Genomic DNA, 13,941 nt, shown 5'->3' on the forward strand with positions numbered 1-13,941 from the left:
TTCCAAATTCTTTCAAAATGGCGGAGGGTATTTAAAGTTCGGCCCGGTCGAGCTTTCAGCTTTTTTACTTCTTAACATTTCTGTGGCAATATAAATTTTTAAATGAGAATGTTTTTGAAAATGTTGTGAAAACATGTCCTGTTGTCGAGGCATTAAAATTCTCTATTAAAATATCAGCACGTTTCAAGTACAACAATTTCGTAATGAAAACAGTTATGTCTTCGATGCATTTAAAAATTTCGGTTATTAAATGTGTTAAGCAACATATTCATACTCGCAGTATGTATTCATTGCTTAACAAACATTAAAGCCATACCTCAAACACAAAATAAAATTAAATACAACAAAGATAACTTTTTGTGTTAATATTTAACTACCAGATGAAAAAAAAAATCGTTCATATTTATTTTGAGTTTTTTCTTCAGAGAGGGAGTCAAAAAAGAAACGACTCAGATGAATTGATTTCATTAAAAACAAATATTAAACGAGTAAATACAGTTGAAATATGGATTCAACTGAAACCGTTTTTTTTTTTCTCTTCAGCGAAGAGAAAAAAACTACTTCTAAAAATGTGTGAAAATTAAATGAAGTGTTAAACACAAAGAAGATGCCAACCCATTTTTAAGTACGTTCAAACAGGCAGATCAACAAACCGGAAATACAAAGCAAATGGAAAAAAAAAAGATGAAAAAAAGGAGATGAATGCGAAAAAATGCTAATTGTGTGGGAATGTGTAATATCTGTGGGGTTATGCAGTAGTAAAATCCAATGGACTCACATAATATTTTACAAAAATTCGGAATTCTTTTTAAAGAAAATTGTTAACATATAATTTTTTTATAGATTGACTACAGGAGATATCCCTTACATAAAGACATGTTAATACAAAACTAAAAACTGTCCTTAATGTGTGCCAAAGACATAGAGGAGCTTTTCTTTTCATAGCAGACATACAGAAGGTATTTTTCGTAGAAGATTTGTAGAAGATATTCTTTCTATTAAAAAAGAGGTTTTCTGTCCACAGAATACTTATAAAGTACTTATTTTCAACTAGGCCTATAGGTTTCCATGGAGAACTTACAAGATATCTTCTTTTGAAGATATTGAAAATCTACACAAAGGCTTTCTCATAGATGACCTAATGTAGGTATTTTATTTTCATAGATGATCCGCAGAGAGTCTTATTTTTCAAGAAAAACTATTGAGATTGATTCCACAGGAGATCTTATTCTTCGAAGAAGGATCTCTCACTATTCGGGTGAGATCAAAAAAAAAAAACTCCAACAAACTCAAACGCCATAATTTTTATATTTTTATACCCTCCATCATAGTATGGAGGGTATATTAAGTTTGTCATTCCGTTTGTAAAACCTCGAAATATATCTACCGTCTATCCGTATGTCCGTCTGTGGAAATCACTCTAGCTTCCGAACGAATTGAAGTAAGTTCATAAAAACTTACTAAAATGTGTCTTATGTCTGCAGGACTTTTGGTTTTGAAAATGGACCATGTAGGTCCACGTCTTCGTATAGCCCCCATATAACGGTACCTCCCGATATTCGGTATTTTGATGATTTAAGCGACATTATTTACCGGAATTGTTTCAAATTTAGTATTTGAAGCTCGTAATGGATACTTCAGCCTATGACAGAAAATTGTCTGTGTAGGTCAATGTCTTCGTATAGCCCCCATATAACGGAACCTCCCGATATTCGGTATTTTGATGATTTTAGCGACATTATTCAACGGAATTCTTTCAAATTTAGTATCTAAAGTTCGTAATGAATACTACAGCCCATGACAGAAAACTTCGTATAGCACCCCCTATAACGGTCCCCCCGATAGTCGGTATTTTGATGATTTTAGCGACATTATTTACCGGAACTATTTCAAATTTTGTATTTGAAGTTGGAAATCGATACTACAGCTAATGGCAGAAAATTGCATGTCCATGTTTTATAACCCCATCGTACCCTAAATTCGTTATTTTGATGATTTTAGCTCCATTATAAACATTTTTTTTTTTTTCAAATTTCGCATTTGAATATTGTAATAGCTTATGACAAAAGTTGCCTATGCAGGTCCACGTCGTCGTGTCGGACCCTAATATACGGCTACTTTCGGTATTTTTAAGATTTTAAAAGAATTTGTAACGGATTTTATTCCTTGAAAATAGCCAAATTTGTACCAAACGGTGGAGGGTCTTCAAAGTTCGGCCCGGCCGAGCTTTTTAACTTTTTTTTTAATTTTATTGACTGAAAGCAAAACATGTCGGAAATAAATTTTGGAATAAGTTTAGATTTGTTCGAATTGGTCACCTTTGGAACGAATTATGGCCTTTAAACGGACAATGAAACCGTCACACGCTGCCAGAATCTTACTCTGCGGTATTTTGGTCCATTCTCGGCGAAGCGCTTGCCTGAGGTGATCGACACTTTGGTATTTCGGTATTTTAGTGCCAACCTTGCTTCCCACAATACTCCAGACACAATAGTCCAACGGATTGGTATCCGGAGATTTTGGTAGCCATTGTGCGATGGAAATGAAGCGAGGAACCTCATTTTGTAACCATTCACGGGTGGCGCGTGCTGATTGCGATGGTTCTGAGTCCTGTTGAAATGCCCAGGGTCTGCGGCCAAAATGTTTGCGTGCCCAAGGCTTTAATACACTTTCCAGAATATTTTCACAGTAATATTCGGCATTTATTCTGAAGCCACGGTCGATAAGTACGGGCGGAGTGCGAATACTGCTTTTATGGCAGCCCACAACATCGTCATGGCCGTCGTTTGAGTTCTGGTGGCCAACCGAAGGTGCACATTTTCAGCTGACCTCTTTGGCAAGTAAACACGATCCTTTTGTTTGATTACAAACAGCTGGACAACGAATTGTTTCTCATCGTAGAAACCCAAATTCGGCAGTTCACAACTTTCGGCCAAGCGAAGCAACTCTTTAACTCTTTTGAGTCTATTTTCTTTTTGTTGCGGTGTAAGTTCTTGCACTTTTTGGAATTTCAATGGCTTTACACCGATCTCATTTTTCAAATACTTTCCGAATGAAGTATTGCGATATGCTCAGCTCACGAGCCATTTTCCGGCCACTGCGACGTGGGTTCCGATCAAGTCGCTTCTTTACTTTTCGAATCATTTTTGCTGGTGTTGCTGTTTTCTTCCACCCACTTCCTTGACATCGGGCTACGCTACCAGTAATACTGTAACGAGCGATGGTACGAAGCACAAATATTTATTCACATTTAAATGCTGGAGTCTTCTAACGATAGCCACTTGTGGTTTTCCAGCCAAATATAAAGAAATCACACTATCACGCTTGAATTCCATCACGAATAACTTTTTTTCTGGTTAATTCTTACCAAAATGCTTTTGTACGCTTGTAAATAATATAATGAGCTGTCACTGGAATAATTTTAACAGCTGGCGGACGAGTGGCTTAGAAATGACAGCAGTCTGAAATTGGTTGCAGTTTTTTCGTCTCACATCTCGCGCGAAACGCAGTTATGAAAATGGACAGTGTGCGTCGATTGGCCTATAGATGCGATCTCAAGGGTCATAACTGATTAAAATTAAAATATAAAGACTGGTAAGCAAACCAAAGGACATACATAGCCAGCTATCATATGATCGGCAGTGAATGGATACAACTATCAAGTTTCGCCAAAGCCATTTGCTTTCGCAATGCCTTTAACATTAACTGCACTCAGATCAATGTCTATTTCATTGTTTTCTTGCAAATCAAATAACTTAGTCTCTTTGTCTTAAACGCTCGTAACTTCTAGGAAAATTCTTTCACTTACCGATTTTTATCATCTTCGGTGGCCGAACTATGTGTGCAGTAAAAAACCAACAAAAGTGTCCAAAGACCGTTAAAAAAATTGTTTAACAGGAATTTCATAATAACTTTGACCCTTTTTGTGTTATTTGCTCGTCTCCTCTGTTTCTTAGGCTAGACAAAGTAATGCATTTCTACCACTCTCTTACTACGTAGTAATAGGCCAACAATGTCTGCATGTATGTCCATATGTATGTGTGTAGATTATGGTTTAGCGGAATTATTAAACATTTAGCATACATTGTTTTGGTCGGTCATACATTCCGCCTTGCTACGACTAGGAGCAATAATAATTTTTACGCTCCCACATTAAACGAAAATGCCTCCCAGCTACTGCCCGTCCGCCAATCTCACCCATCGCCATGATGATGACAATAATTTTAGTTTAGCAGTAGTTGTGATCTACACATAATGGTATGGATGGCTGAATGGATAGATGGATGGCTTTATAGTTGACTTCAATCTCTTGGTCAACCGAGAATGTCACCACTAAACGGGCACATTGTCAACCCCGGGAATGGCTGCGGGAACAACTTTTGCATACAGATTAGTTTTCGGTTTCTCTTGGTCGTATTCCTTTGGAATTTTAGTGGATCTAAATGACACTGAATGGAAATTATGTTGCCGATGATGTTCGTGTTGTGCCGGCTAGGATTGTTTTGTGGTGCAAGCACAAATTATGTGAAGTTCATCTACGAGTGTACACTTCGTGAGCAAATAATATTGAATGAAATTAAAACTTTATTGTAGTAGTTGTAGGATGAACACAGTGGGTAAGGAAATACTTTACCAACACAAGATATGCGTTTCTGACGTAAAAAAATCGCATGTATTAAAAGATTTATCATTCAGAAGGAATTCTGATAAGACCAAAGGGTCATCCCAGAGAAGGCCAGAAGGGCTTCTCATAGAAGGCCACAAGGGATTCTCATAGAAGGTCACCAGGGTTCTCATAGAAGGCCAGAAGGTCTTCTCATAGAAAGCCAGAAGGTCTACTCATAGATGGCTAGAAGGTCTGCTCATAAAAGGCCAGAAGGTCTTATCATAGAAGGCCAGGAGAAGGTCTTCTCCTAAAGACCAGAAGGTCTTCTCATAGAAGGCCAGAAGGGCTTCTCATAGAAGGCCAAAAGGCCTTCTCATCGAAGGCCAGAAGTTCTTCTCATCGAAGGCCAGCAGATCTTCTCAAAGAAGGCTAGAAGGTCTTCTCATAGATGTCAAGAAGGTCTTCTCATAGAAGAGCAGAAGGTTTTCTCATAGAAGGTCAGGAGGTCTTCTCATACAAGGCCAGAAGGTCTTCTCCTAGATGACCAGAAGAAGGTCTTCTCGTAGAAGACCAGAAGAAGGTCTTCTCGTAGAAGACCAGAAGAAGGTCTTCTCGTAGAAGACCAGAAGAAGGTCTTCTCATAGAAGACCAGAAGAAAATCTTCTCATAGAAGACCAGATGAAGGTCTTCTCATAGAAGACCAGATGAAGGTCTTCTCATAGAATACCAGATGAAGGTCTTCTCATAGAAGACCAGATGAAGGTCTTCTCATAAAAGGCCAGAACAAGGTCTTATCATAGAACGCCAGAACAAGGTCTTCTCATAGAAGGCCAGATGAAGGTCTTCTCATAGAAGACCAGATGAAGGTCTTCTCATAGAATACCAGATGAAGGTCTTCTCATAGAAGACCAGATGAAGGTCTTCTCATAAAAGGCCAGAACAAGGTCTTATCATAGAACGCCAGAACAAGGTCTTCTCATAGAAGGCCAGAATAAGGTCTTCTCATAGAAGGCCAGAAGAAGGTCTTCTCATAGAAGGCCAGAAGGAGGTCTTCTTATAGATGGCCAGAACAAGGTCTTCTCGTAGAAGTCCAGAAGAAGGTCTTCTCACAGAAGACCAGAAGAAGGATTTCTCACAGAAGACCAGAAGAAGGTCTTCTCACAAAAGACCAGAAGAAGGTCTTCTCACAGAAGACCAGAAGAAGGCCTTCTTACAGAAGACCAGAAGATGATCTTTTCATAGAAGATTAGAAGAAGGTTTTCTGCTACAGAATGTCTGCTCCTATAGAAGACCAGAAGATCTTCACCTACAGAATACCAGAAGATCTTCACCTATAGAAGACCAGAAGATCTTCACCTATAGAAGACCAGAAGGTCTCCATCTAATAGGACCATAAGGTCTTCACCTGTAAGGACCTGAGGGTATTCACCTATAGAATACCAGAAAGACTTCACCTATAGAAGACCAGAAGGTCTTCGCCGTTCAGGTAACCATTTAAAGGTCCTTTATGGACAAAGAACTTCATTAAGGTCTTTCGTAGGCAATGATCGTTTTAAAGCTCATGTTTAGACTGAATAACATCCAAAAGTCTTCTACAGACCGGATTTATTCTTTAAGTCGAATTCACTCTAAAGGGTCTACTAAATAGCGGTGGAGACTCGTTGATGATGATGTCGAGATTCTGATTCTAAGATTCTACTATAGAACGATGGAAAGTCGCTAATGCTGCAGCTCGACTTCCCCATGCATCATCAGGTCCATATAACCTCCCTCATATACCGAAGGGCATTAGCTTCCCATAGGACTCCCTGGTGCTTCAGCTAGTCCCCATTGCAATCGAAATAAGTAATTTTTTCAAATCCCCCGATGACAACTACTGTGACATATTCTGCTGCATTGTGACACACAGACGTGATGGCGGGATATAATTATTGTGGGTTCATTTTTTTGGAATTTCAGTCGTTTTATTTTTATTTCGTGATTGCCTGCCACCATTGCTGCTACTCTGCGTCTCCTTCTTCGTCGTAGGGCACATTGACGCTGAGAATACAAAATATTTTATGAATGAAAAATGATTGTACGTGAAGTGCAGTATGTTGGTGGGGCACCATCACCAACCACTGACTGACTGGCTGGTTGGCTGGCACACACATGATGTCCCATCCATATCCTCCTCATCCCCATCATCGTTATCGTCGCCAATGCCAGTGTGTTTGTGTGTATTTAGTATGTTTATTATTTGACTTTTGTTGTTATTATTTGTTATTTGCATATGTCAATCATGTTAGTTGGTTGTTCGATGTTCATGCGCGACATAAAATTCAACCGAGAAGTGAGGGACAACAACAACAACAGAAAACACTCGGCAGCCACAAAGAAACCCTGGACTTTGTTGCGGATTTGAGGCGTGCAATTGTGTGGGGAAAAAGTCTTGAAGACAAACGAAAATCCGTCGTTCGAAGCGTCACACAAAGTCGTCTGAGAAGATAACGTTAAGATTATGAAGAAGAGTGTGGCAGGGATGATAATGGTCGTGTTTTGTGCGGAAAATGTAGATTTCATTTTGAAAAGTCTTTAGAAATGACTTCGGTATACAGGAAATTTTTGGAAGATATTCGGTCGATTAGACCTTTATAAGGATTTCGATTTATAAGAAAAAAAAGCAGCCTAAAGAAGAATTTTGGAAGACATTTCAAGGGACCCTTGTCCATATATGCCTTTTAGATAGTTTATTTATACCTATATAAAACTTGAAAGTTGATCTATGACGATAGAGCACCTTAAAAATTGTAAGGCCAAAAGAGAACCTTTGCTCACAGACGATCTTTAGGAAATCCTTTGGGTAACATATTTCCTTTCGATGTTCCTTTATCCGTAAAGGATCAGTCCATAGAGCTCCATTGCAGAGAATTTGGTTAAATAACAAAATTTTAAGGTCGTTTGTGCACAGAGAATATTTAACAGATCATTCGCTTAAAACTGGCTTCTGGAATATTGTTAAAAGTCCGCCTGTCTAAAGGAAGACCTTTCGAAGTTTCTCTGTCTATGAAGTACGTTTGAAAGGTCAATTTTCTATAAAGCGCCTTTTATGTCCCATGTCTATAGCGGATTAGAGAAGGCCCTATGTTTTTACGGAATATCTTAAAATTCTCTGTTTGTAACGGACGTAAGGTCATCTCTTTATTGAGGAACTAAAGGAGATCGCCTGTTGAGCAGAACCCTAATCAATACGTGGCCCTTAGGGATTTAGATCTATCTAATAAGGAACTCTTCTGTCTAAAGATTACCTCAAAAAGGTCCTTTGTCTATAGAAGACTCTGTTCATTGAGGACCTTTAATTTCCCCTTTCTATAATGCAGCTTTATAAAGTCCTCTGTATATTAAGGCCCTATAAAAAGTCCACTGTGTATAATATATCTTTTTTAGGCACATCTGTCTTTAGAGAAGTTTCAGTTTCCACTTTAGAGGGCCGCGAAAGGTTTTTCTGTTTTTAGATGAAATTTGAAAGGTCAAGAGTCTTTAGAGGTTTTCGAGAGGGTTCTCTGTCTAAACAGGACCTCTGGTATAGATAACCTATAAAGAACCTTTACAGTGTGTTCTATCTATAGGAAATCTTTAAAGGGTCCTGTATCTATAAAGAATCTCATCTGTAGAGGTCTGTCCATAGAAGTCAAGAAGGTCTTCTCATAGCTAGGTTGAAGAAGAAGGTCGGAGAAGAGCAGAAGATCTTCTCGGAGATGAGTAGATGGTCTTTTCGGAGACGAGCAGCAGGTTTTCTTACAGATGACGGGAAGGTCTTCTCATAGAAGAACCGAAAGTCTTCTCGTAAAAGACTAAAAGAAGAAGACCCGTAGGTCTTCTCATTAACTACTCGACAGTCTACTCATAGACGATTCGACTGTCTATTCATAGACGACTAGACTGTCTACTCATAGAAGGTCTTCTTATAGAAAATCAGAAGGTGGTCTGCTCATAGAAGACCAGAATATGGTCTGCTCATAGAAGACCAGAAGGTGTTCTGCTCCTGGTAGACCAGCAAGTGGTATTCTCATAGAAGACCAGAATGTGGTCGGCTCATAGAAGAGCAGAAGGTGGTCTTCTCATAGAAGACCAGAGGGTGGTCTTCTCACAGAAGACCAGAGGGTGGTCTTCTCATAGAAGACCAGAGGGTGGTCTTCTCATAGAAGACCAGAGGGTGGTCTTCTCATAGACGACCAGAAGGTGGTCTTCTCATAGAAGACCAGAAGGTGGTCTTCTCATAGAAGACCAGAAGGTGGTCTTCTCATAGAAGACCAGAAGGTGGTCTTCTAATAGAAGACCAGAAGGTGGTCTTCTCATAGAAGACTAGAAGGTGGTCTTCTCATAGAAGACCAGAAGGTGGTCGGCTCATAGAAGACCAGAAGGTGGTCTTCTCATAGAAGACCAGAAGGTGGTCTTCTCATAGAGGACCAGAAGGTAGTCTTCACTTGAAAGACCAGAAGGTGGTATTCTTTTGGAAGAACAAAAGGTGATCGGCTCATAGAAGACCAGACTGTGGTCTGCTCATAGAAGACCAGAAGGTGGTATTTTCCTGAAAGGCCAGAAGGTGGTCTTCTCATAGAAGACGCGAAGGTCTTCTCATAGAAGACGCGAAGATCTTCTCATAGAAGACGTGAAGGTCTTCTCATAGAAGGCCAGAAGTTGCTCTTTTTTTAGAGAAGACCAGAAGGTGGTATTCATTTGGAAGAACAAAAGGTGGTCGGCTCATAGAAGACCAGAAAGTGGTCTTCTCATAGAAGACCAGAAGGTGGTTTTCTCATTGAAAACCAGAAGGTGGTCTTCTCATAGAGGACCAGAAGGTGGTCTTCTCATAGAAAGAAGGTGGTCTTCACATGAAGACCAGAAGGTGGTCTTAGACGACTCGACTGTCTACTCATAGAAGACTCGACGGTCTACTCATAGAAGACCAGAAGGTGGTCTTCTCTTGGAAGAACAAAAGGTGGTCGGCTCATAGAAGACCAGAAGGTGGTCTTCTCATAGAAGACCAGAAGGTGGTCTTCTCTTCCAAGAAAAGACCATCTTCTCGTAGAAGACCAGAAGGTGGTCTGCTCATAGAAGACCAGAAGGTCTTTTACTAGAAGTCTCGAAGGTATTTTCATATAGGACTCAAAGGTTTCCAATAAATATGAGGAGGTCTTTTCAAAGAACCTCAGGACTTTTTATATAAAACTTTCGGGGTTCGTAAAGGGGCATTGTCCATGGAATACCTCTTGGTCTTCTGTTCATAGACGACCTCTGAAGATCTTCCTTCTATGAAAGACCTATTAAGAAACTGTCTTCCATTTATTCCCTCATTTCGGAAAACAAAACACGTCTACACTAAATTGCGGAAAACCGACTGACAACCACATGTGACTGGACAAATCATAAATGTTTATATCGTTCATGTTTTGTTGATAATAAAAACAATATTCAACTAAATTTTATGATTTCTTTTCTGTTTCTCTTTTTGGGGGTAATTTATGAGAATTATGAACAGTAAATAAATAAAATGTCATATGGAGCAAATACGCTGTGCGAAATGTCCGTTTGACTGACTGACTGGCTGGCTGACTGGCTAACCAAAATGTAATGTCACATCACCATCATCAGCACTTTTTTTGAATGAATTTCGATTTTTTTTTTTTTTCAATTTTTGACAAGCTTCAACTTTCAAAGAATTAATATGATTGGCCCACCCCAGACAGGGTGGGCTGAGGAATTGGGCTGTTCCCGGCGATGGGGACATACATGCGAAAGGAAACTCACAAAATGTCAATCATATTGTTTCCGTTAAAGGAAGTCGATGCGACAGTTTGTACACATGTTTTGCCTTCGTATTTACAAATGAGTGTTCAGCGTCGTCGACGTCGTCGAAGAAGAAGACCCTGGTGTGGCTTTGAATGCGCTGTCTTCTTTTCCGCCTTCAAAAACTTTTAGCAATGGAAATTTTTCATATATCCACAAAGAAGCGGAATACGAGGAACCAGATAATAATAACAATGGCAAATGAAGAGTATGTCAATATTGAAATTGGAAATTATTCCGCCAGTCAGTATTTATATTTAGTGTGAATGCAACTTGCCTCCGCTGCCCGTGCCCAAGTACTTGAAGACTTCACACTCCATGTCGGCAGTTAGAAAGAAAATAAACCAAATATAAATAGATTTGGACCATCTCGGCTGGGATGGCGCCACATGTCAGTCATAGAGAGATTTTTTTCCCTACTTCTTTGACATTGACTAGCTAATGAATTTATTTGAACTGCTCTTCCAGTGCTTGGTGGCGGGGGGAGGGGTGGTCGAAATGTTTGGCCATTTAGTTAATATGTAATGGTATTGGAACGGACCTAAATTATGCATAAATAAAAGTTGGTCATCCAAACTCATAAATATTTAAATGAAATTGGTCATGACTGTGGATTCGGTTGGTAGCTCGCAGCTAGCTAGCTATCTAACTGTTGTAAATGTGTTCGTAATGTTTGTAAGCGTTTGCTGGTATCTAATGAACCATAACTTTGCTAATACTTCGAGAAAGTGAATTATGTTTCGAAGGAAAAAAATAAATATGATTTAGACGAATCTTTTTTTTGTATTATTTTATATTAAGATCTGATGGGAAATAAAACCAGAAACAAAAATTAGAAAATTATGAAAGTTATTGCCTTGATAAGAAACTTTTCCCGTCATATGAGCCACTAGATAAAAATAAGTTAAATAGCATCAGTAAGGTTTTCCGACAGATGTAGAGAGTGGGATGAACAAACTGCAACCAACTTCAGACTGCTGTAATTTTTAAGCCACACGTCCAACAGCTGTTAAAATTATTCCAGTGACAGCTCATTATATTGTTTACAAGCGTACAAAAGTATTTTGGTGAGAATTTTCCAGAAAAAAAGTTATTCGTGATGGAACTCAGGCGTGACAGTGTGATTTCTTTATATTTGGCTGGAAAACCACAAGTGGCTATCGTTAGAGCACTCCAGCATTTAAATGTGAATAAATCTTTTGTGTCTCGTACCATCGCTCGTTACCGTGATACTGGTAGCGTAGCCCGACGTCAAGGGATTGGATGGAAGGTGGTCTTCTCATGGAAGACCAGAAGGTGGTCTTCTCAAGGAAGACTAGAAGGTGGTCTTCTCAAGGAAGACTAGAAGATGGTCTTCTCTTGGAAAACCAGAAGGTGTTCTTCTCTTAGAAGACCAGAAGTTGGTCTTTTCTTGGAAGACCAGAAAGTGGTCCTCTTAGAAGACCAAAAGGTGGTCTGCTCATAGAAGACAAGAAGGCCTTCTAGCAGAAGATGAGTAGGTCTTCTCCTAGAAGTCTCGAATGTATTTTCATATAGGATCCAAAGGTTTCCCATATATATGAGGAAATCTTCTCAATGAAGACCCACCCAACTCTAATAAAACTCTCTGGATGGAAGAAGAAAACAGCAACATCAGCAGAAATTATACGTAAAGCACAGAAGCGACTTGATAGAAACCTGCGTCGCAGTGGCCGAAAAATGGCTCGTGAGCTGAACATATCGCAATTGAAATTCCAAAGAGTGCAAGAATTTACACCGCAATAGAAAGAAAATAGACTCAAAAGAGCTAAAGAGTTACATCGCTCGGCCAAAAGTGGTGTATTGCCGAATTTGGTTTTCTTCGACGAGAAAATATTCCTTGTCCAGCAGTTTGTAATCAAACAAACTGTACATGATCGTTTACTTGCCAAAGAGGTCAGTTGAAAATGTGCACCTTCGGTTGGCCACCAGAACTCAAGCACCGGCCATGGTGATGGTGTGGGCTGCCATAACAGCCGATAGTCGCTCTCCACTCGTACTGATCGGCCGTGACATCAGAATAATTTTCGAATGTTGTCGCGAAAATATTCTGGAGGGTGTATTAAAGCCTTGGGCACGCAAACATTTTGGCCGCAGACCTTGGACATTCCAACAGGACTCAGCAGGCGCCACCCAAGAATGGTTACAAAATGAGGTTCCTCGCTTCATTTCCAGCGTACAATGGCCACCGAAATCTCCGGATACCAATTCATTGGACTATTGTGTCTGGAGTATTTTGGAAAGCAAGGTTGGCACTAAAAAATACCAAAATGTCGATCATCGCAAACCAGCGCTTCGCCGGGAATGGGACAAAATACCGCAGAGCAACATTCCGGCAGCGTGTGACGGTTTTATTGGCCGTTTGAAGGTCATAATTCGTGCCAAAGGTGAACAATTCGAAAAAACCTAAACTTATTCTAAAATTTTAAGCTACTTCAGACATTTTTTGCTTTCATTCAATAATATGGCGTTTGACTTTTTGCAGTTTTTTTTTATCCCACCCTTTATGTCATTGTTGTAGTTAAGATGTGAATGTGGACTTGGAAATGTGCCCCTAATTGCTCAAGTCTGGAGTCCCATTGGCTTAATTTCATATAACAAGGTCAATGTTTTTTAAGACAAAAGTGACAGTTTAGCCCTATTTCCCGACCGCAAGCAGCATCATATTTTCATCCCGCTTTTTGATATGATGATGGCCTTTCCCATAAGGCAAGCATTGACTTGTCTTTCCCATAATTGTTAAGAGATTGAGTTGGTTGTGGATACGCGTATTTTAATTGCACTAAATGGTACAAAAATTTGATTTAGGGGAAAATTGAACAACTGAAATCCTGAAATTTGATATTAAGGTCACTGTTGGTATCTGAAGTTTAGATATGGAAATTGTTTTAAAAATACATAAGTAATATGGTATTGGACGAAGACATAGATGACATGTCTTTGGGAATGCGTGCTATCATTGTTCGAAAATTACTAAAAGGTACTAAATATTTCGTTGAGTGAATGGAAAAAGCTTGACTACTGAAATTGAATATGGTCTCCAGGGTTTATATATGCTGGTGGCCAATTTGTTATTATGAAACAAGTAAAAAAGCCGGGCCGAACTTTGAATACAATAAAATCCATTAAAAAATCTTAAAAATGCCGAATGTAGGTGATAAATTAGGGTCTACACGACGACATGGACCTGCATAGGTAACATTTGTCATAAGCCATTACAATATTCAAATGCGAAACTTAAAAAAAATCGGTAACAATGTAGCTCACATCATTAAAATACCGAATATCGGGAGGCACCGTTATATGGGGGCTATACCAAGACGTGGACCGGCAATGACAATTTTCTGTCTTAGGCTGTAGTAACCATTACGAACTTAAAATACCAAATTTGAAAGAATTACGGTGAATAATGTCGCTAAAATCATCAAAACCACAAGCGGAAAGACGGACGGATATCGCTAAATCGACATAAAATTTTATGCTGATCAAGA

The 13,941-nt window shown here is 39.2% G+C and overlaps 1 protein-coding gene across 1 annotated transcript in view; it reads right to left on the reverse strand.

Moving 5' to 3' along the window:
• LOC101887913 (tRNA dimethylallyltransferase) overlaps nucleotides 1-13,941 on the reverse strand; it is a 311,172-nt gene that overhangs the window by 279,021 nt on the left and 18,210 nt on the right. The gene's annotated exons all lie outside the window — the stretch shown is intronic.

The sequence above is a fragment of the Musca domestica genome, unplaced genomic scaffold (genome assembly GCF_030504385.1).
Source record: "Musca domestica strain aabys unplaced genomic scaffold, Musca_domestica.polishedcontigs.V.1.1 18, whole genome shotgun sequence".
Classification (NCBI taxonomy): Eukaryota; Metazoa; Arthropoda; class Insecta; order Diptera; family Muscidae; genus Musca; species Musca domestica.